Source organism: Pteronotus mesoamericanus, unplaced genomic scaffold (assembly GCF_021234165.1).
Source record: "Pteronotus mesoamericanus isolate MK-2021 breed Mesoamerican mustached bat unplaced genomic scaffold, CSHL_Meso_final contig_130, whole genome shotgun sequence".
In the NCBI taxonomy this organism is placed as follows: Eukaryota; Metazoa; Chordata; class Mammalia; order Chiroptera; family Mormoopidae; genus Pteronotus; species Pteronotus mesoamericanus.
The window spans coordinates 4,527,376-4,551,974 of NW_026555060.1; positions in this window are offsets into that span (position 1 = coordinate 4,527,376).

The window sequence follows — 24,599 nt, forward strand, 5'->3', positions numbered from 1 at the left end:
CTCCTGGCTTCAGAAATCGTTTCAGCAGTCCACTGGGGGACACAAACATTTGAAAAAGGAAATGACTGTGTTACCAGCACTTGTGAACTCAGCATCATCGTCCTGTCCCCTCTCACCGCCACCACCACCACCGTCCTGAGGCCCTTGTCATCAGAGAGCCACATGACTATTACTGGTCCAGGTTAGACTGTGGTGCTTTGCTGAAGTTGATACCACATAATAACTGGTTAATGACTTCATCTCAGGCTAATATAAAGCTAAAGGAAAATGAGTCAGGAGTTAGGAATGAGACTTCCATAGGTAATGGGGACCAGAGATCTTCAGAAAGAAACATCTGCAAAATCAGTGATAGTTTGTCAAAGCTCAGTCCCTCGGGCAGGCCTAGAGCAGAGAAGACACGAGGAGGCTTCAAAGCTGCACAGTCCTGCCTGGAGCCCCTAAACCAGTCTCTGTCTGCCTCCAGTCCGGTTGCTGCCTCTCTTCCACACCCTCCCACCAGCCTTCATACTCACTACAAAAAGTTTTCTCAAATGCAAACAGAAGAGATTGCAGTTGCCTGCTCTTTGAAGTTCTTAGCCAAGTACTGTAAGCCCCTTTGTGTTCTGCTGTTCTCTAGCTCTATCTCCCTCCCAGTACACTTTAGAACCATCCCAAATACTTGCTGTTAGGGCATATATCCTGCTTTTTCAACCCTCACTTTGCTTTTGCACATGCTTGTTCCTCCACCCGTTTGTCAGTCCTCTCAGTAAAGGCTGTTTTCCATGTACAGAGAGCTGCAACACGAGAGCAGTCATCACAAAGCAGAAAACATATTTGTCTTTATGATTTGAAATTTTATTCGGGAATAGTTTACACCTCTGGCAGCTCTAAAATCATCACCCAGGATTACTATAAGGGATAAAGTAGCAGCTCACGTTTTAAAGATTACTAGTCTGAAATTATGCTCATTAAAAAAATCAAACCCTTGAGTGTAGCAATCTTGTTGCAGCCAGGCAAGGGCCTGTAAAGCTTGTCTGTACTGTAACAGTAAAATTAGTTCATCCCATGAATATTGAGTGTATAATATGCTGGGCACTGCTGTGGATAGACACTGGGGAGATAGTGGTGCATAAGACAAGAATAAGTCTCTGCCCCATGTGATGTATTCTGGAGGAGTAAACAAGTACCAAAGACAATGTCAAGTGCTACGTAGCTTTTGGAAAGGTTTGCATTTTATCCTGAGCTTGATGGGAACAGAGTAGTGATTAGAACTGCTGTTTCACAGATTATTCTCTCTGCTATGTCAAGAGTGGTCTGGGGTGTTCTCTCTGCTATGTTGAGAATAGGGGGAGGAGTATATTACCATCATCTAAGCAAAAGCAGATGTAGTCGCACTACATTGTAGGGGTAGAGCTGTCTAAAGTAATAGGATTTGGGATATACTTTACAGGTAGAACTGAGAGGACTTGATGAATTGCATGTGTCTGGGGTGCAGAGGAATGAGAGGTCAAGAGTAACTTCTGGGGAAGGGTAGTCCCATTTTGCTGAGTTGAAGAAGACAGGAGCTGGTTGCAGGGGGGTGGGGGACAGTTGTGATCTGGAATTGTGGTTTTAGGCTTGCTAAATCTGAGACCCAGTAGATACATTTATACACACAGATATGTGCAGTCAGCAGATGTATATAGAAATTCGGAGCCCTGACTAGTGTGGGTCAGTTGGTTGGGCATCTGTCCCACAAAACGAAAGGTCATGACTGTTCGATTCCCAGTCAGGACACATGTCTGGGTTGTGGGTTCAGCCCTTGGTCAGGGCAGGCACAAGAGGCAACTAACTGATCGATGCTTCTAGCATCGATGTTTCTTCTACTCCCTTCCCCTCTCTCTAAAAATAAATAAATAAAATCTTTTTCCAAAAAAAAAAAAAAGATTTGGAGCTCATTGGGGCTGGAAAAGATGGTATTTAAGTCCATCCAGCACAGTAAGTTCTTATAGGGAGTGAGTATAGAGAGAAGGCAGCCAAGAACTGAGCCTTTCGACAAACTCAATTTAGTGGTAGGAAAGGAATCTTAAGTCATTAAATGAACAATGAAATAATCTTACACCCAGAGCAAATATGAGCCTTCAAATTAAGTGGGAAACTGAGAAAGCAATGATCTTTGTACTGTAATTTTGGAAAATGAAAACGCTTTCAAAACTCCTTGAATGAAACATTATTCTATTGATGCAGAGTAGGTCTTTACCAGTGAATCTAATTACCAGTGAATGGTTGTTGAGAAATCTGTCCTGCTAACCAAATGAAGATAAGTATTTGAAGAAAATGTTCATTTACAATTGCATACGATACATCATTTGAAATGTTTTTCAATGCAAGTTATTTTATCAAATTGCCCCATTTTATCAAATTGCACCTTTTGTGGATTAGTGATTTGCTTCTCTGCCAGAAACTCTAAAGAGAAGTTATTCTTGTAATTTTGTATGTCTACAACTTAGAAACTTCAGGATTTTCTATAACCTTTTTCAAAATGAAAATTAGGCCAAAGGAAAAGCATTAAAGGTGTGACATGTATCTACCTGTGGTTTCCCTTCCTGCAAATTACCTCATTTTGTCTAGACGGGTTTCTTCCATATTCACTCTAAGCAATTGTAACTAGTTTTAGTTTCAAAAAGCTTTGTACATCAATCTTGCTAAAATTATACATTACTCTTAGTTTTGCTCATTACAAAGACATGAGACCAGTTTGTAATTATATTTTTCCACCTGTGAGAATGTAAACACATGAGTCTTTAATACCTGGTTTGCTAGTCTTTTTCCAGCTCTGGCTTTTTAATTCTAGATTTAATCTAAATAATTTATTCTCTAAATCTAGTGGGTTATCTATAGTAATAAGGCTTGCCACTTTGTGGCTCTTAAGTTTTTAACCTCTCTGTGACATTTCATACTCCTAATACCCTCATAAAACAGATGGTTCTTGACCCCAAATGAGGTTGCACAGAGCCCATAAAACAAAAAAGCAGGCAACTCTCTTGCAGCACAAAAAGGGTAGCATGTTCAAAAATATGATGAGCTGGATAAATCCTTAAGTTTTGCTGAGGTTTCTATACTCTCTTACAAATTACCTCAAATTTAGAGGCTTAACACAATGCACATTTATTACCTCACAGTTTCTGTGGGTCAGGCAGGAGTCAGGGTACAGCTTGTCTAGGCTCTCTGCTCTTGGTGCTTAGCCTGCGATTAAGGTGTCAGCCAAGTGGTGTTTTCACCTACAAGCTCCCCTGGGGGAGAACCAGCTTCCAAAGCCCACCTCGGGTGTTGGTAGCATTCATTTCCTTAGGGCTGTAGGACTGAGAGCTTCAGAGCCTTGCTGGCAGTTGGCTGAAGTCTGCCCTCAGCAGCTAGTGGTCCCCCTAGTTCCTTGCTGGCTGGGCCCCCTCGCTTACTTCATCAGCCCAGCCAAGGGAGTCTTCAGCCCCAGTCGGCCTGGCAGACTGAATCTCATGTAAAGTAATATAATCCAGGAAATGATGTGCATGACCTTGCCACAGTCTGTCAGGTAGAAGCAAGTCATGTCCTGCCTACACTTGGGAAGGAAAAACCTAAAGGCATGAATACCAGGAGGTGGATGGAGATCATGGGGCGCCACATACTATTCTTGAATCCTAACTCCAAAATACGGTGTACGGGGTGTGCAATTGGAAGGGGAGTAGTACGTTTAACAGAAAATGTGTTAAGCTCTATTTAATCCTAGACAGAGATCCTTGCAAATGGATGACTATGTAGGTCAGAGTAACTGTCACATTGGTCAATGATATAACAGCATGAAGCCCCCGACCACCACCTAGATTAGTTTCACAAGTTTATATCTTCGGGCCAGTTCTCTGAGATACATAGCCACTTCATTGTCTCCCAACTGTATCACAGAGGCACCTCAATACAACATGTTAAAAGCCCAATTCATGTTCTTCCCCACCTAGCCCCCAGGCCTCTCGTATGCTTAGCGCAGGTGAATTGGCACCATCCTTTTATCTGGTTGCACAAATGAGCAATCTTGGACTCATCCGAAGTATCTGTCTCTCAATTTTAGTTTCAGCCCCTAAAAAGTTCTCACCTCTGTCCATTTTCTTTGCGTTTTGCCGGTGTTCCTTCACTGGGTCTTCTCGAGTACTTGCTCTGATGGAGGCCGATGGAGAGGGCCACCTGGCCAACCGAGGGCGGCCTTCAACCGACAGTCAGCTGGGAACTGAGGCCCCCAGTCCCAGGGTCCAGAAAGAACTTCGTCATGCCCAGCAACTACTCTGCGGGCTTGGAAGCCGTCCCTGCCCCCACTGACCCCTGCGATGACTGCAGCCCTGGCTGACACCCTGATTGCAGCCTTGTGACAGGCCCTGAAGCCAGGAGCCCAGCAGAGCTGTGCCTGAATACGGACACTGGGAGATGGTGGGTGTTGTTTTAAGCCACCAAGTTTTGAGATATTTATTATGCAGCCATATACATGGTATGATATGTAGTGTTTACTTAATTTCTTTACTTTCTCATGTCTCTTCCAGTTTTGATACTTTTTACCATTACAAATTTCTGCCTATGTATTGAGATGCTTTCTGTTTTCCTGTTGGGATACAATCTCTTTTCCTGTGGCCCTCTGTTCATTGACCATAGTTTGAGTCTTCAGGGGCATGTAGTCTCAAACAGCAAGGCTGTCCCCGCCAAATCTGTTCTCCCGGCCATCTGCCCTGCTCCTTCAAGTGGACCCTCATGGTTCCCTGGATAAACTCTTTATATGTGGTGCCCAAATCAAGCCAAAAGAACAACCACCTCCCTGTTCTGAGTACTTCCCTTGTCTGACAGCTGCTTACTGTGTGCAAAGCGAGGCAGGTACAGCGCTCAGTAAGTGCTGACCAAGCACAAAACTCATGTTTTCAACTCAGCCCAAGGTTTTAGCATCTTTTTAGGAGAAATACAACATTGCCGACTCTTGCCTTGCTTGTTTTCTACCAGTGCTATTGTTGAGGCATTCTGTATTTGTACAGTTGTTCTTTTGGACTCCCAAAGACAAGATTTTTATGTCTGTTTAAATTTAGACTTGTGAGGTTTACTTGCATTGCTACAGCCTTTTGGGATCTTTTTCATAACCCAGTTTTTATCATAAGCACTTCATTTTTCTCATCTCTTAAAAAAGGATGGAATAATTGTTTTTGCCCTACTGACCTCAACAAGTTATTGCCACAGTTCAATATGCTCATGCATGGGAAACACCATCAAGTTTCAGTTTTTCTTAAGAGAAACTATAGCACTATGCAATTGAGATCACTTACCAACTAAAGCAACTCTGGAGTATATAATAAATATATATGATAAAAAAGATATATAATGAAGATAATATGATTTTGAACCTCATTTTACACTGCCTCATTTAATACACCACTAATATCTAGATAACTTAAATGTTCTAATCTTGTTTAATTTTTTTCTTATTGATAAAAAACTTAAAAAGTTCTTAGTGTTCAAAGAAATGACAAAGCATACTTGGATTGCAAAGATAATGTCTTAATTTGCCTTAAGTTATAGTCTCTAATATCAGCCCAGATTAGAACAAATAAACCAGGTATGAAAAAAAATGTAGATGTTAAATTCAAAGAAGTAACTTCTCTGTTCACATTTGGATATGAGCATTTCTTTAATCTGGTCATATTTGAAAGGTATTCCAGCATGCTGCTATTTCAATGATGGATTTCTCTTACTGAAACTTTCTTGCTCCCAATTTAATAATCTTGAGTCATAGTAACAACCAATGTTTGATGGAAAAAATTATTGAGTTCATGAAGTTATAATACTTAAGATAACTTGGGCCACAAGCGTTAGAAAACTCAATTCAGAAAGATAAGGCTAGAATAATTGGAGACAACAGACATAGAAAACTCCTTTGAGATGTTTTGCTATAATGGGGAGTAGAGAAATGGGCCGTAGCTGGACTAGGATGTGGGGTCAAGTGAGAGACTTTTAAAATAGGAAACACTAAAGGCTGTATGCTGATGGATAATCAGCTGGGGAAGAGGAGGGTTTACAGTTGCTGAAGTGATATCCTAGCATAGATGAGTGGGCGTAGGAGCTAAGGCACAGGTGGAGGGTGAGGCCTTCGAGGGGAGTGTGGACAGCTGGACAGCGTATCCAAAAGAGGTGAGGTGAAGGATGTGGGTAAATTCAGTGTGTGGTGGAGGGAAAGTAGAGAAGTTTTCTTACTGCTTCTGTTTTTTCAGTTAAGTAGGAAGCAAGAAATCAATTGACAGTTAAGAACTGGGGAAGAGATTTGAAGAAAGCAGAGAAATTGTGAAAATAGATGTCTTACAATAGAGCTTGGGAAACTAAATGCACCAGTAGGATGTAATCCAAGCATCTACTTCAGACACAAAAATGTCTGGAGGAACAAGATTCTATCTTCTGTTTCTCTTCTGTAGAGCCTGGAAACCTTTCCTTGAAGCTCCCGGCAAATTTTTTCCTGTGAAAGGGAATAACATCAGGCCTCGGTCTCCAAACAGATTTGCACCTCTCTAGGAAGCTGACCTTGGCTTTGCCTTCTCATAGCACTGTTTCCTTGGCAACTACCATGTGAAGCCAGGGAGGAACGCTTTGTGCCGGAAGCTATCTGCCTGTCTGCTGTGAAACCCTCCATCTGTGGAACTGCACCTGCATAGAGAGAGCAGTCAGCTGGCCCCTAGGTAGACACTAATGAGAATCCATCAAGTGAATCTGCGCAGCCCAATCTTCCTTAGCAGCTGTAGGTGACCTGGCTGGGTCATGCTGGCCAAGAAGCCAGTGTACCTGGGTAACCCCTGAGCCTCCTGAGGCCGTGACAAAACTGTACACTAGGTATGCCTGTCTTGTATCACTCTGTAAGATTAATAAATGAAGAATTAGAATAAAGTCTATTGAATCTTATGAGTTTGATTGATAACCAAAGCCTGTGACTACTTCGGATGTAGGGCAGAATGACATTTGGAGCAGGATTGACATTCAGAGTCTTAACTCAATTTCTTTCTTCCTGTCTCATGACCAGAATTGGTTCACATACTCATTTCCTGGCAAACCAATTTCCACCAAAGGAAATAAGACCACAGTGATTGCCTTGACTAATTGCAATTCACCCCTAGGATGTGGTGGGTGATTAGACAGGACCTCTTAAAGCACACAGCTTTATGGGGGTGGGGAACACTTGAAGAAAATTAAGTTTATGTTAAGAAGAGGGAAGGAGAGAAGCCGGGGTCTGGCAGGGAAAGGCTATCGGGCAGGCCAACAGTTGCATCTGTTGTGCATACGAGTGAGTACATAATACATACGCACAGAATAAAACAGAATGTTCTCTTGGGTCTCATCGCTGTTTGCTGTGACAAAAGGATTGGTGTCAAAAAGCCACACTTAAAAGTTGTCTACTTCAGCCCTGACCAATGTGGCTTAGTTGTTTGGAGAATCATCCTGTAAACTAAAAAGTTGTGGGTTCAATTCCCAATCAGGGCACATGCCTAGGTTGCAGGTTTGGTTCAGAGTTGGGGCACAAACAAGAGACAACTGGTTGATGTTTCTCTCCCTCTCTCTCCTTTCTTTCCTGCTTCCTAAAATCAATAAGCATGTCCTTGGGTGAGGGAAAAAAGGTAAGTTAACTATTTCATGTTAGACATGAATTACATCACAAACCAGATATGTAACCCAAGCACCAAGTTCAATCTTCCCATTTTCTAATATAATTTTCATATTTATATGAAATTCACACTTTATGGTTTTAAAAATATATTGACTACTAAGTTCCATCAAATAATGTCCATTTATTTTTTGGTGATTGCCTGCCATGTATAAAGTGCTGTAAAATTACCAATGTCTGAAGGTTAGTGAAAAACTCATTACATAAGTGTCTTCCTAAACAACTTACTTAACTCATTGATTTTTTTTTCTTAGAAAGCAATGATTCACCAGCAGACAGAGCTCATCAGAAATTTTGTGTTCCACAGGCGACAAGCTCTGATGTCAACTCGTTTACCCATTTGCCCTATATGTTCTTTTAATATAGATGGGCAAATAGGTTTGATACTTGAAGTAGTAGAGTTGGCAGATCTAAGCCCAAACTCTTGCTTATATACTTCTAAATTTCTGAGTGTTTTAGTCAGCTCAGGCTACCATGACAAAATACCGTAGGCTGAATACCATCACATTGTTGAGTAGGACTTCAACATATAAATTTTGGGGAATACAAATATTCAGTGTATACCAGTGAGCAAATTACTCAGTGAAACTAAATCTTAGTTTACTCCTGGAACTGATTATATCTACTTAATAGGTATAATTAAAGTAGGTATTATTTAATCTTTGTGAAGACTAAATAAATTTTTAATATATATGTATAACTCTGCTTAGACAGAATTATGCTATGGAAAAGAATGACTCCGAAATTTCAATGGCGTACAATATCCAAGGCTACTTCTGGTGAATGTTTATACCCTCAGCTTGTCAGCTGTGCTCTGCTCCAAATCTTTATTCCAAAAGCAGCACCAAAGAAGCAGCTTATGTCTGGGACAGGAAAGTCTCATGGCAAAAGGAAAAGAGTGATGGCAGAACCTCACAGTGGTTTGCAGAAATGCTTAGAAATGACATCACTTCTGTTCATGTTTCAATGGCCAAAGCAAGTCATGGGCAGACTAATGTGAAGTATAGTCCTTTCCATAAAGACAGGCCTGAGAACGAGGGGCAGTAAACATTTTAGCAGTCATACAATCTATCACAGTATATTAGAATATAAACATTAAATGTTAGTGGCCTTCCCTTCCATCTTTTCCCTTACTGATCCTGCTGAGGAAGACAGTGGTAGAGCATGCAGACAAAATGGGAAGTTGCTGTTAGGAGCCTAGATCCTGGAGACACCTTGAGTTTAAATCTGGACTCTGCCATTTTCCAGCTGTGGGACCCAGGGCAAGTTATTTAAGCTCTGTGCCTCAATTTCCTCCTCTGTAAAATAGAAATAATAATAATAATGGTATCTACACCATAGAGCTGTGGATTAAATTAGTTAATGTATGTAAAATGTTTAGAACTATGTATGGCATATCATAAACCCTAGGTAATTAACTGTTGTAACTGCTGCTGTTGTTATTACTGAAAGAAACCTAACTCCAAGTAAAAAGACTTGATTTAAAATTTCAGCTTATCATTCTGTTAGTGACCTTGAGCAAGTCACTTAATTTCTGAGTACTGATTATTTTTTCATCTGTAATTGGAATAGCACTCATTTCTAGACAGCCTGTGTAGGACATGGACTTTGGAGCTGGACTGCTTGGGGTCAGATCCAATTACACCACTTTCAAGCTGTGCAATTTGGGGCAAATTACCTAACCCACATGTGCTTCAATTTCATTACCTGTAAAGCAGAAATAATAATCACACCTTATGTTCATAGGAACATTATGGGAATTAAATGAATGCATTGTTAATATATGTAAATGTGTTAGAACAGTGCCTGGCTCTGGGAAATGACCGATAGCTGGATGGCACATACGAGAAATGTTTAGTCAGTTTTAACTAGCTTCTCACAGGGCTTTGAGGATAGACTATATAAATAAACATGAAAGTGCTTTATATAAAGTATTGGGGAATCAAGATGGCAGAGGAGTGAATGGAAGTCACACTGGCCTCCTCCCAGGACCAACCAGTAAATACATCTAAATTGTGGAGAAATCACCAGGAAAAAACTGAACAATAGCAAAAGAGGAGCCTTGTAACCCCAGAGACGGAAGAATCGGCTTTAGTGCAACCTAATTGGTAACAAGTGCGGTAGAGACTCGAGAAGGCGGGCGGGGCGCCCATGGGTGGCACCACCAGAAGGATATTGACACAGCCAGTTGGGTCCCCCTGAGATGAGCGGGGTCTAAACCATAAGCAGAGATCTCCAGCCTACAGCACCAGAGCCCAAAAAGTACACAGAAAACAGCCAGCTGCGAAAAATGGCAGGGTTGCTCTCTGCTAGACAGGCAGCTGGAGACGCAAAGAACCGTTTAAAGAGCCAACGCATAAATTTTTGTTTGCAGCCACTTACCCTGGGCTTCAGCAAAGTCGGGGGCAGAGTGGGCTAGAGACACCAGAGGAGAGACTGGGGAAGGAGGCTTTGGGGACAGAACTGAGAGAGTGGCCGGCAGGATCTCGGTGCTGACTCATCCCCCATGCAGCAGCAGCCATCTTGCTCAGGCAGAGACCACTCCCCCTGAGTGGCAGCAAAGTCAAAGGACCCAATAGCCCAGACCCTAGGTGGGATTCCACCCTGCCCTTTGCTGTCCGAGCTGCCTGCTGATTGCAGAGTGGCAGCCACAGATAGTAGATCCCTGGCTAAAGGGGGCACAGAGAGGTCTGGAGACCCGAGAGGAGAGACTGGGGAAGGATGCTTTGGGGAGAGAACAGAGAGAGTAGCTGGTGGGATCCCAGTGCTGATTCCACCCCCATACAACAGCAGAGTGAGAGGACCCAATAACCCCGCCCCCAGGAGGGACTCCACCCCGCCCTGAGCTATCTAATGTGGCCTGCTGAGTGCAGAGTGACTAGATTAACAGCTGAAGGAGATAGCCACAAACAGCAGATTCCTGGAAGTCTCAAACAGACTGCCTAAGGTCAGACAGGGTCAACATCTGACATCATCAGAAGCAGATCCAGAAAGTAGAAACAGCAGTCTCCTACCATAGAAGTTCACACTGCGAAGTCAGGAAATCAAGACAGATCAACTTAAAAAGCAGAAGCAAAAAAGAAGAGTCTCACAAATAATGGGAAGACAAAGAAACAGCCCCCATTCAGCCCAAGGGAAAGGAGGAATACCCAGAAAGAGAACTAAATGAAATAGCGGCAAATAAACTATCAGATTATTGAGTTCCAAACAATGGTTCTAAGGAAGCTCAATGAGCTCAGTGAGCTCAGAGAGAATTACAAAAAACTACAGGGAAACTATGAGGAACTTACTGCAAATTATATCACCATGAGAAGGGACATAGAAACTATCAATAAAAGACAAGAGAAAATGAAAAATACAATTTCTGAATTGAGGAACACAGTAGAAGGAATCAAGAGCAGGCTAGATGAAGCTGAGGATCAAATCAGCAAGCTGCAAGATAAGGTAAAAAAAGCACCCAGAAAGAGCAAGAAAATGAAGAAGACTCAAAAAGAATGAAGAGGTGTTGAGGGAGATGCAGGACAACCTGAAACATAATATCCGTATAATAGGGATACCAGAAGAAGAAGAGGATGAGGAAGGGATAGAGAACCTGTTTGAAAAAGTCATGATAGAAAACTTCCCTAATTTGAGGAGAAAAAAAGTCACACAAGTCCAGGAAGCACAGAGGGTCTCGTTCAAGAGGAACTCAATGAGGCCCACTTCAAGACACATCATCATTAAAATGGCAAATATCAAAGATAAACAGAGAATCCTGAAGGCAGCAAGGGAGAAAGAGGTAGTAACATATAAGGGAGCCCCAATACGGCTAGCAGCTGACTTCTCAACAGAAACACTGAAAGCCAGAAGCGAGTGGCAAGAAATATTCCAAGTCATGAAAAGCAAAGGCTTCCAACCAAGACTGCTCTACCCAGCAAGGATCTCAATTAAAACGGAAGGCGAAATAAGGAATTTCCCAGACAAAAGAAGGCCAAAAGATTACACCTCCACCAAAACAGCACTGCAAAATATGCTAAAGGGACTGCTTTAAGATGAAGAAAAAGAGTCTATGCATACCCAGTTCCTTTCACAGTTGTCAATACTTGATATTACTAACATTTTTTAATAAGTATTAATCTAATTGTGACAATGATATGTTATTTTAATTGTTCCTTTATTATTTGTTGAAACTAAACCTGTTTTTGTATATTTCTTGCCTATTTCTATTATTTTTAAAAAGCTTTAAATGACTTTTTGGTATTCTTTATCCATTTTTTGATTAAATGTTTGTAGAATTTTTGCCCTAAAAACAAAACAAAACAAACCATTAACTTTTTTTTAGATGTGTGGCAAATATTTTCCTATTGTATTATTTGTCCTTTAACTTTTTTATATGTGTATTACTGTACAGTCTTAAATGTTTAATATAGTCATATTGTCAATATTTTACTTTATAGCTTCCAGGTTTGAATATTTTAATTCAGGGTAAGAAAAATATTAGTTTGTATTTCCTTCTAAAACTCCTTAGATTCTACATATTGATTTTTAACTCACCTGAATATTTCTTGTATAATGTGTGAAATAGGGCCCTATATTTGTTTTATCTCAAGTAATAGTGGTCCATGCACCTTATATGTTGAATAAGCCTTATTTTCCACATTGATTTGAAATATCAACTCAATTATATATTACATTGTTAGACAGGTATATACATTTGTCTCTAGAATGCTCATTATATTTCATTGATCTACTTGATTTTTTCTGTGCTAGTGTCATGTTGGTTTAATTGCTGAGAACTTATAATGCTTTTACATTTTTTAATATTTTAAAATTAACTTTTATATTTAAAAAATAAATAAAATCAGTGTGCATTAAGAAAGAAAGAAGGAGAGAGAGAGAGAGAGAGGGAGAGAGAGAGAGAGATGGAACTCCTACTTTTTGCAACAACATGGATAGAACCAGAGAATATTAAGCTAAGTGAAATAAGCCAGTTGATGAAAGACAAATACCATATGATCTCACCTAAATGGACTCTATTCAACAAAATTAACTAATGAACAAAATAAACCACAGTCATGGAAACATGGAGCAGACTGAAAGTGACCAGGGGGGATGGGGAAAGAGGACAATGGTGGAAAGAAGAGGAAGGGACTAAACAAAGAACATGTATGAATGACCCATGGACATGGACAACAGAGTGGGAATGGACTGTGGGAGCGGAGGGTGGGGGTGGGATGGATGGGGGGTAAAGGGGGGAAAATTGAGACAACTATAATAGAATAAACATGATTTAAAAATTAAAAAATTACGGTAATTAATAAACAGTAATATAAGAAAAAAATAAAGTATTGGGTTGGCAAAAAAAATCCGTTTAGTTTTTTTCCATAAAATAAAAGACAAATTTTTCATTTTCACCAATAACTTTACTGATTTGGATATTTTGACTATGTTACCTATCTCCCACTATTGGCTTCTAGTGGTTAGAGGCCAGCATGCTGCTAAACATCTTCCAATTCATAAGACAGCCCACAGCCAAGAATAATTTGGCAAAATGTCAGTAGTATCAAGACACTTCACCAAACATGTTTGACATATTTGATTAGTCACAGCACCTTTTCCATACACTGCACAAATCTTTTTTTTTTTTGCATTTCAGTTGAATTTTTACTTTTCTTTTTTTAAATATATTTTGATTATTCTATTACAGTTGTCCCAGTTTTTCCCCTTTGCTGCCCTCTGCCCTGTACCCTAGTTCCCTCCAGCAATTCACCCACCTTAGTTCATGCCCCTGGGTCATGCATATAAGTTCGTTGGTTTCTCCATTTCTTATAATATTCTTAACATCCCCCTGTCTATTTTGTACCAACAAATTATGCTTCTTAATCCCTGTACCTTCCCCCCCATTCTTCCCCTTCCCCCTCCCAGCTGACAATCCTCCATGTAATCTCCATAACTATGAATCTGTTCCTGTTCTGCTTGTTTGCTTAGTTTTTTTCTAGAATATTGTTTATATTTTTTAGACAGTAGTTGATAGTTGTGAATTTGTTGCCTTTTTAATGTTCATAGTTTGATTGTCTTCTTTTTCTTCAATAAGTCCCTTTAACATTTCATGTAATAATGGCTTGGTGATGATGAACTCATTTAGCTTTACCTTGTTTGGGAAGCACTTTATCCTCCCTCCCATTCTAAATGATAGCTTTGCTGGATAGAGTAATCTAGGTTGTAGGTCCTTGCGTTTCATCACTTTGGATACTTCTTTCCACCCCTTCTTGCTTGTAAAGTTTCTTTTGAGAAATCAGCTGATGGTCTTGTGGGAACTCCTTTGTAGGTAACTATCTGCTTTTCTCTTGTTGCTTTTAAGATGCTCTCTTTATCTTTAACATTTGGCATTTTAATTATGATGTGTATTGGAGTGGGCTTCTTTGGGTCCAACTTGCTTGGGATGCTCTCTGCTTCTGGTCTTATATGTCTATTTCCTTCACCAAACTTGGGAAGTTTTCTTTCATTATTTTTTTCAAATAAGTATTCAATTTCTTGCTCTTCCTCTTCTCCTGCTGGCATCCCTATGATTTTGATGTCGGTCCATTTAGAGGTGTCCCAGAGACTTCTTGTATTACCCTCGGGGCTTTTATTTTAAAGATTTTATTTATTTATTTTTAGAGCAAGTGGAAGGGGGAGAGAGAGGTAGAGAAACATGAGTGTGTTAGAGAAACATAGATGGGTTACTCTCTGACCTCAATCTAGACATGTGCCCAGACTGGGAATCAAACTGTCAACCTTTTGGTTCACAGGCCAGTGCCCAGTCCACTGAGCTACACCAGACAGGGCTATCCTTGTTTGTTTTGTTTTGTTTTAATTCTTGGCACTGCTCTGGTTGAATGCTTATTTCTTTCTTATGTTACAAATCATTGACTTGAACCCTGGCTTCCTCACGTTCACTGTTGGTTCCCTGTAGATTTTTCTTTATTTCACTTAGTGTAACCTTCATTTCTTCCTTTATGTGGTTGCCACATCACCCAGATGGGTGACTTTTCTGCAATAAACCACGCCACTAAGACAAGGAGTCAAAACAGCTCTACCGAATACGCAGAAACAAACAGGGAGCCTGCCAAATTGAGGAGACAAAAGAATATGGCCCAAATGAAAGAACAGAACAAAACCGCAGAAAAAGAACTAAATGAAATGGAGATAGCCAACCTATCATATACAAAGTTCTAAACACTGGCAATCAGGATGCTCACAGAAATGACTGAGTTCAGTTGCAAAATGAAGGAAGAAATGAAAGCTATACAAAGTAAAATAAAGGAAAATATACAGGGAACCAACAGTGAAGGGAAGGAAACCAGGACTCAAATCAACAGTTTAGAATGGAAGGAAGAAATGAACATCCAACCAGAACAGAATGAAGAAACAAGAATTTTTTAAAAAATGAGGAGAAGATTAGGAATCTCTGGGACAACTTTAAACCTTCCAACATCTGAATCATAGGGGTGCCAGCAGGAGAATAGGATGAGCAAGAAATTGAAAACTTATTTGAAGAAATAATGAAGGAAAACTTCCCCAATCTGGCGAAGCAAATAGACATGAAAGTCCAGGGTGCTCAGAGAGTCCCGAAGAAGTTGGGTCCAAAAAGAAACACACCAACACACATCATAATTAAATTACCCAAGATTAAAGATAAGGAGAGAATCTTAAAAGCAGCAAGAGGAAAGGAAAGTGTTACCTACAAATGAGTTCCTATAAGACTATCAGCTGATTTCTCAGAAGAAACCTTACAGGCAAGAAGGGACTGGAAAGAAGTATTCGAAGTCATGAAAGGCAAGGACCTACAACATAGATTATTCTATCCAGCAAAACTATCATTTAGAATGGAAGGGCAGATAAAGTTCTTCCCAAATAAAGTAAAATTAAAGGCATTCATCATCACTGAGCCCTTATATGAAATGTTAAAGGGACTTATCTAAGAAAAAGAAGATCAAAAACTATGAACATTAAAAGGGCAACAAATTCACAACTATCAACAACTGAACTTAAAAAACAAAAACAAAAACTAAGCAAACTAGAATAAGAACAGAATCACAGAAATGGAGATCATAAGGAGGGTTATCAGTGGGAGGGGGAGAATGAGAGGAAAAGGTACAGGGAATAAGGAGCATAATTTGTAGGCACAAAATAGACAAGGGGAAGTTAAGAATAGTATAGGAAATGGAGAAGCCAAAAAACTTAGATGGACAACCCATGGACATGAACTAAGGCGGGGGCGGGGGATGCTGGAGAATGGGGTGGTGCAGGGCAAAGGGGGATAAAGGAGAGACAAAATTGGGACAACTCTAATAGCATAATCAATAAAATATACTTTAAAAATTCTATAAGTAAAATTTTTTTAAAAAACTAGACAGCCAAGCCTCACAGGTCATAGCCCCATGGATCATCAAGTAGAGTGGTCTGGGATGATTTCTCCCAGCTACAGCTGGGGTTATAATGATGAGCCCTTAAGAAAAACAAAGAGGCAACCAGGTCTTGTTCCTGTCTTCACTGAGAAATCCAAGGGCCTATAATTGCTGGTTTTATGTGTGACTTATATAGAGCATTAAGTATGCAAAGGAAGATTCCTTTAAATTGCTTTGTCTCCTAAAATGTTCAGAAGAATGTCGTTTATAAGTAACTGATTAATGTGGCATTTTGTACAATTTATAGTAATGGACCGAAATTTTTCTTGTATTATCCACGAAGTGGTTGTTAATGATAAATCTGTTCTAATTGTAATGACTATTATTTTTCTCTGGTTAGGTATTTAATCTTTGTTAATATGGAAATAATTTAACATCTTAGTTAAATAGTAATATGGATATGTACAGTTCATTTTTGTTTGTTGTCTACTAACTTTACCTTTCCTGAGTTAAAAATTTTTTCTATGACTAAAATGCCATTTAATAAACTTAAGCACTCCTTGAAATTTTTATTTATTTATTTTCTAATATTTAGATCATCTTTATTTACAAAATACTATCCTGAGAATGTAATTCCAAAAGCTCCAATTTGAGCATAAATATCATCAGTTAAGTAGCAGCAGTTACTTAAACTGAAATTGAGAAAAATCAAAACTATTTTTGAAGAGAGACCAAAAATATTGTCAAGTTTCTTGTGGTTCTGGATGTTCATTCAGTAATAGGTTCATTTGAAGTCAGAATCAACACTGATGGAAACTCCTGCTTTCAGGATATGGGGGTGAGGGTTGGGGGGAAATCTAGCTCTTGAAGTAAGATAATGAGGACAAGCTCTCTGTGAATAGACATTTCTCACTGCAAATGGAGGAGGTGTGCCCTGCCCCAATTTTTTAAAATAAAATTATTTATTAGTTTTATTTGTTCCCAGAGTTTCCTTCTGTTTGAGTTTTTAAGCTTTCTCTCCACTGTGTGTATGTGTGTGTATGTATGTGTGTTAAATACAGATAAGCCATTTGGGAGGGAAATACTGTTTGTTTGTTTTTTTTAGAGAAGACTTTTCAAATGATGTGGCAGAATCTTTGAAAACGTTCTATAAGCCCTCTGCTCTATATTTAACTGATAGAGGATTTATTTAGAATGATGAACTCTGAAAGCGCAGAGCATGGGGCAACCGCGGTTGTCCTTGTCTTCACTACCAAGCCAAGGATATATTTTCACTTATTTGGGTGAAGACATTTTCTTTAAGTCGTCTTTTATGAATACTCTGCTGAGTTGAGCTCTCCACACTTTTCTTCATCCTTTCTTTCATTTGCTTTATGTTAGTAGGATAATGCCTGCTACCTTATGATAATTTATAATTTTTTCCTGCTTTCTTTATAAAAGGTTACTCGTGTTCAAATTGATTTGAACGCATTCTTAGAGGTGACTTGTGAGATCCCTCTAGGTGAAAATGGATCCATCACCAGTCACTGTCTTTGAAAGTTTTACTATCTATTACATAACAATTGAGTCCTTGTTCAACTAATATGATTCTTTATCATTTATCCTTAAAAACCTTGCATGTTTTGGACTTTGGTCTCTATTTCCTATACTTTCTACTTTTTATTATTAAAATTACCCAAACCAATTAAAATATAATCAGATTGTGAGAGAAGCATGTGTCTACATGAAAAAAAGTTATGCTCATTGTCAAAAGGATATCAGAATGTATAATAACCTTGGAAGATTGTTGTGTTAGAGACATCTGCTCACTGAACTCTGTCCCTGTTATTAAGAAATTACAGGTGGGGAAGGCTTATCTATCCAGCATTTGCAGGATGGGGCAAAAGTAAGTTTAGAGTTGTTGATATGGCAAATAATACAATAATTAATAAATAATACAAGAACAAACTCTCTGTTTCACTTACTCACAATTGTAAACCTGCTTTTGCCCACCCTTGTAATACTGCATTAGCCTCATCAATTATCTATTGACTAAAAATTTTTTTAAAGGCTTGAAATATGTTTCCTGTTGTGCACAACCTCCTGTTAATCACCTGTTCATCCAATTGCCTTTAATGGAGGTAAAATAACAATTAGGATCTTTTCTAAGCCCTTGCCTATTGGATAGTTTTTGGCAATTAGTGCAGCAGTAGTTTTTGATTTTGAAGTCCCTGCAGCTATAAGTTTGGCTTTAAGCAGCTGATAACTTTCTGCAGTAGCAGATTAGGTGATTTCTGTGTTTCTTATAGCCATAGGAAATTTTTGTTCCATTTGTTGTTGTTGTTCTAGGTCTTTATTTTCTCAAGGTCTTTTTGATGACTTGCCTCAGACATGATTGGCTAGTAAGTTTCACTTTGTGTGACAACTTGGTATCCTGGGATGAGATTGTGAGACCACATTTTTCTCAGTGTAAAAAATGTAACCCTGCTCAATTACTGATGTCTGCCCTGGAAAAAGAATGGATGCTAATGATGAGTTCTGCATCTGCCCTCAAGCAAGCATGGTAAAGCCTTCAGGCAGCCTTTGAAAAGCCACTGAGTTAGAAAATTCTTCATGTGTCAAGAAGAAAAATGTTTCCTCTCCTTCTTCGGCTTAGTGAATCTGGTCTGTAAATTTAACTGACGGAAGATAGTTTAAAAGGAAGAAAGGAATACAAATTTATTAATTTTTTTATGTGCACAAGAGTTCACAGGAAAGTGAAACTTAAAATGATTAGAGTTGGGGGTTTACATATCATCTTAACAAGGGAGACTTGGGGTTCAAAAGACAATAAAGTGTAGAGAAGTGACTAGCAAATTGGTGGGAGAATTAAAGACATCGGTACAGTCTGTTTATACAAACTCATCTCAGTGCTAATGCTCCGTTTCTGGTGATAAGACTGCCCTTCCTCCCCTAGCACAGTACGGGGACACCCTCCACCGAAGGAAAATTACACCCTGCCTTCAGGCAGACAAGGGGAAGGCAGAGAACTCTTTCTGTAGCTGTTGATTCTCAGTTGCCTTCAGCTCAAAATAATCCTCATGACAAAGTGGTACATTTTGGGGTGGCACATTCTGACCCCCTTCAAATGCGAACCATTTTCCTCAGATTAGAAGATTGTATATAATTATTTCCCCAGCTCCTCAACTTGGATTTTGAAAACATTTTCTCCTCTCAAATCGTCCTTGAAAGTCAGCAGATCTATAAAACACCTAATTTCATTTGCATTTCTAAGTTTCCTTTCTTACTACAAGGGCTTTTGTGATGCTTAAGACTGTGAAGGACAAAGAATTATTCCAAACCAGATAAGGGCCACGTGCAGTCTCTCAGGTGGCTCTGTCGGTCTAGCAGCTGTTCTTCCTTTTCTCCTGTCTCCCTCCCGCGCTCGCACGTGCTTTGGTGATGACAGCCCCATCCATGTGAGAATTTCCTTTTCCCTTTTTCTTCTGGATTCTTTATCAATACAAGTGCTTTCCCATATGCAGTACAGTGTGGAAAAGTCCCTGTGGTACTTTATAACTAATCAAATCACCAGAATTTCTATTTCTTCTTTCATTTTACAGCTTTCTTAATGTGTCTGTGCTGTGTCTAGAAATAAAATAGTATACTCCCTCTGTTACTGCAAGATTCCCATGTCTGCTTCTTTTGGTCTTGTGATTTAATCTTCATGCCTAGTGGTGTGCTAGAGCTGATTGATGATTTTGTAGGGATTTTGAGGGCTGGGTTTTAAAACATGGTTATTATCCAAAACTAAATTATGTAAACTTACAGTTAAATAAATTATATTAAAAACACAGGTATTAAATACTCTAAGTTGCAACACTTTCTAACTATTTTACTTTCTTATTATCTGTGCTCTTAAGGACACTTATACCCGTTACCTCTGTCTGTATAGAGGAAACACTATATAAAGGCGAGTTTCTGTGCATCCTCCTCAGCTCGGGGTGTAGTGATGTCACAGTGAAAACTGCAGATCAGGACTGCATTCTCCCCAGAGAGCCTGTTGGGAAACAGCTGCCAGCACGCCACTGCTCTAGGCCCACAAGATGCTGCCATGTCATATTTCAAGCTTGAATAACTAAATTCTCATTTTTGCTGTGCTTAATATCATTCTTCTTCCTTCCGGTGTTAAGATTTCTGTACTCAGTTCATAGTAATGTTCCTACACAGTCAGATGCTTTGTCCTTTTAACCTTGTCTAAGAAGAAATAGTTTTCATTTTAAGGGTAGAGTAACTTCCCTTTTGTTGTCAGCTCTCTTCTTTATTTCCTTTGCTACACACAAGACCCCACTAAAATCTTTGAGTGAGTCTCTGTCAGTCATTCCATGTCAAATTAAATAATTGCTGAAACTCTTCGATAACGGTTGTCTGCCCAGTTGGCGATAGTTTTAGTTTCTAATCTGCTCACTCTTCCGTATCACCTCTACCAATTCACTCTCTGAAAACACTTTGTCAATGCAGTTATTTCCACTAGGAAGAGAATCTGTTTAACTGTGAGGAAAAAATAGTGTATTTACTTATTTTACTGCTAAAACAGTCCCTTTCTGAGCCTTTTCCTTGAAGAATGTTCCAATTTAGAATTATTCGGTTTGTTTCTTCTGGGCTATCTCTGTCACCCTGTAGTCCACAGCTCAAGTGTTAGACACCAATGAATGACATCAGGATTATTGTAAGAACCGGAAGCATACCTACATCAGAATTTCTCCAAGTTCAGTAGAAACAATTTGAGAACACAAGATTCCGATCCCTAGGGCAAGCAGGAAATGCAAAAATAAAAGACATGACAGGGTAACAGTTGGCAGATTCCTATGGCTTCCAAATTTTGCCCAAAATTTGCTTTTTAAAAAAATCTTAAAACATTCAGAGGTGATTTAGAAGTTGTACTGTTTTATTTTTAGGTAACGGTGAGAAATTGCCTCAGAGTTGTAGGGCACATGCCAACATCACTTTCCTGGGTCTGTGAAGCTTCTTTATGGATGTACTTCATTCCTAGAGGACTTGGTGACTGAGGTGAATCCCGTAATAAAAAGTCAGGTTCACAGGATACATTACCGAGGGTGATTGACCAGGGCCTGGCAAGTGTGGGTCTACGTCTCCTCCCAAGCGAAGGGGGCACCTAGCACTTCAGCTTAAACGTCTCCTCGGGGTTCTTTAGTTGTGGGCGAGGTGGGGAAGCTGGCGCTGTGAAGTGGTCCCTTTGTGGGGAAACCCGGAGTGGTCAGAACTTGGGGTATCAGAGGAAACCTGGCTGACGTGCCGCAGTAGGTGCCCAGGTTCCCAGGCATAGTAGTCGCTCCATTGCTCTCCCGTGTCTGGGACTGGGTGGAAAGTGTGAGGACAGGGCCTCGCAGAGCTGGGCTCCCCCACCCAGGAGGAGGAGTCAGGGCAGATGGGCTTTGTCTAGAAATGACCCGCACTGGCGGAAGCTGGAAGCTTGCCACCGGCACCGTGTTGACAGTGGGTCTAATCATATCTGGCGCTCCAAAAACACTGGAAGTCCGCATAGCTAGCAAGTCAGCTGCCTTCCTGTCAAAAGCATTCTCTGGTGTCCCTTTCAATCTTTGAATTGGCTGTAAGTAGAAGGAAAGAGACCAAGTTAGAGAAAACTCTTCCTGGTGGGAATACACAGGTGGCACCATGCTAATTGACAGAGATTTGTCCTGAAAGAGCCTGAGGAACAGGATGGAGGTGGGGGGCTGACAGTGCACATGTAACGTCTACAGAAGATAAAATAAGGGGGATCCTAAGGCTGGAGGGGCATGCAACAGGTAGGTGTAGTTGAACTTGGACAAAACCAGGAAACTGCTTTGGCTTCTTCCTGATTTGCGTACATTTTGAATGTCATCTCTCCCCTCAGATGCAAACTTAGAGCATAGGGAAATGAGCCATGGGATCCCTATCACTGTAGCCAAGTAGAGATGTCCTAAAGTATCCTTAGACCCCTGAGTATCCTGGTCACTAACACCCACCACCTGGGTCCTTTCCATGCTGCTCTTTAAACAGGTAAGATGGGCTAGATATTTTCTGCCCCTTTCCCCTTTATTAATAATGTGACACAATGCTAGGATATTTTCATACTGTGCTATCTTACATACCCCAGGACCAACGAATTTGGTCTAGTATTTTCCTATCTTTTTTTGTCTCTGTAGACCTATTTATCATCATAGGTCAAATGCCTGTTAGAATAGGTAAGTGCCACAAGCAAATGGGAGTTAAGTCAAAGCTTTCCTCGAGCCCAGGTTCTGTCAGCTGTGCTAAGGGAGCTACTGAGCTTTCTAGGCCGGAGTTAGAGCCCACAAACATCTTCACCATTGTGCCCCAAATGACTCATTGATTTGTTGGTGGTAGGTACTATTTTAGTTTTAGTATTTTCTTAAGGATGGTATTAGAATTCAAGTGGTTAGTTTCAACTCTATAACTTCTAAACTTAAACTTAATATTGAATTTTTCTAGTTAGACAAATGCATGTCATATTTAAAAAAGTCTTTAGGATTCATTACAGAAGGGTTTGAAAAATTCAGACATTCAAATTTTACCAGTCCCTCAAACACTACCATTGTACTAAGTTTCTAGAATTCAAATACGGTCTTATTTTATAAATTATCTAAAGTGAGAGTTCTAAACCGGTAGCAATGCCCCCCAGGGGACATTTGGCAATGTCAGGAGACATTGTCGATCATCATACATGGGGGACAGGACATCTATAAGGGACAGCCCAGGGATGCTGATAAGTGCTCTCCAATGCTTAGGACAACCCAATGACAAAAAATTGTCTAGTCCCAAGAGCAATAGTGCCACTGTTGAGAAACCCCAATCCAAGGTAACTTAATTTTTTAGGAAAGGCAATATATTACTTACTTACCAACAGCCGAAGTATGTAGTAGCTTTTTCTGGGTCCAGGGCTGCTGTCGCTGCTTTCATCTGACAAACTGAGCATTCCTTTCTAGAGAACAAGAAGAAAGTTGTCGTAGAGCCCCCATTTTTTTTTCAATCTGTTGCTTCCTTTCCAAAAACAAAGGTTGGAATACCCCATTCATACTTTGAAAGCAAGGTATAAAATCACCCATCCCTGCACAGTCTCAGAAAACAGGTGATCACAAATGATATATCTAGATTATAGACCCTTATCCGCACTGGTATTTAGACATTTTTAAAATTGTTTGGAAACATCTGTAAGTGTTGCACACTTCCAGGCTATCTTAACTAGAGTGTACTAAACACAATGTGTATTTTATTGATAACTTGGGGCCCTGTAAATGTACTGCAATGCTGTGGCAGCCCAGGAGGATGCCGAGGGTAAGCCCCTTTGCCCCGCGCTCAATGATCCTAGGCTGACGTTCGCTCGGACAGCTTTTGGTTTGTGACAGTGGGGGGAAAGGAGGGGGAGAGGTGCTACATTCTTGGTGTGTGTGTGTGTGTGTGTGTGTGTGTATTTGGTCTCCAACTTTGGTATCAGAAGCTCCTGCTAGGGATTGACGCAGATATTTATGGGACATAATTAATGAACACTTTAAGACCAGTTCTAGTAACCTAATTGAATATGTCCAGTAAGAGACTATTTGATTACAAAGAAGGAAGAAAATGAATGAAATGAAATGTTAGATGCAAAATGCAGTTAGTAGGCAAAATGCTTCAAACATCAAACCTCTGGGGGAGGTTGTAGTGAAAAGCCAAAAAAAAAAAAAAAAAGAGTCTTTGTTAGCAAAATGATTGAAAATATTACTTCTAAGTTCCTTCCCAACACTAATAGTCTATGAGGCTATGATTGCATTTTCAGTTGCCACCTCAGGCAATCAAGACCCCAAAAGCTGTTTTTCTAAGAATGTAGTGGTGGCTGGAAGCTACTTAAAAACAGAAAAGAGAATATCTGTGTATGTGGAGGAGAAAATAATGAAGCAAAACTACCAACAAGAAGAAGATACACAATTACTTAGCTCTTTTTTTCTAGAGGAAATACATAACTTAATACTATAAAGTTTTCATATTCAGTGCCATAGATTAAAACAGAATAGGACATCAGTTCTAAATAGTTATCATTTTTAAAAAGGAAAGAAAATGGCATAGAGCATGTTTACTATATATACAATATAAATAATTTATTTTTTACTTCATAAATACAAAATGCTCATTTTATATATATATATAAAAGAATATAAGTGACAAAGGGATATAGATATTTCGGGTGGTTTGTGTGAAGACCAAAAATTTGGAAAGATAATTCAATTGCAAATTACACTGAAATCTGCTATTTTCTGGATTATTTGGACTTCAGGAATAGGGAAAACTATCCATATTTAATATATTGGCACTGCCCTGATATCCGAGCATCATAAGAAAGAGGAATCAATGGATGTTCCATTCCCCACTGCTGCCTTTCTTGTTTCTCCCTCCTTTCCTTCCTCTTCCTCAAAAATCTGAATGAAGAAGCTTTCGTGCAGAATTTCTACCTGCCAGGCTACTCTAGATACCTCACTTTTGACATCAGAGGGAGCAAAGAAGAGGACTTGGTGCGGCCTCTCAGAATGCTGGTTTGAGGCCGGAAAGAG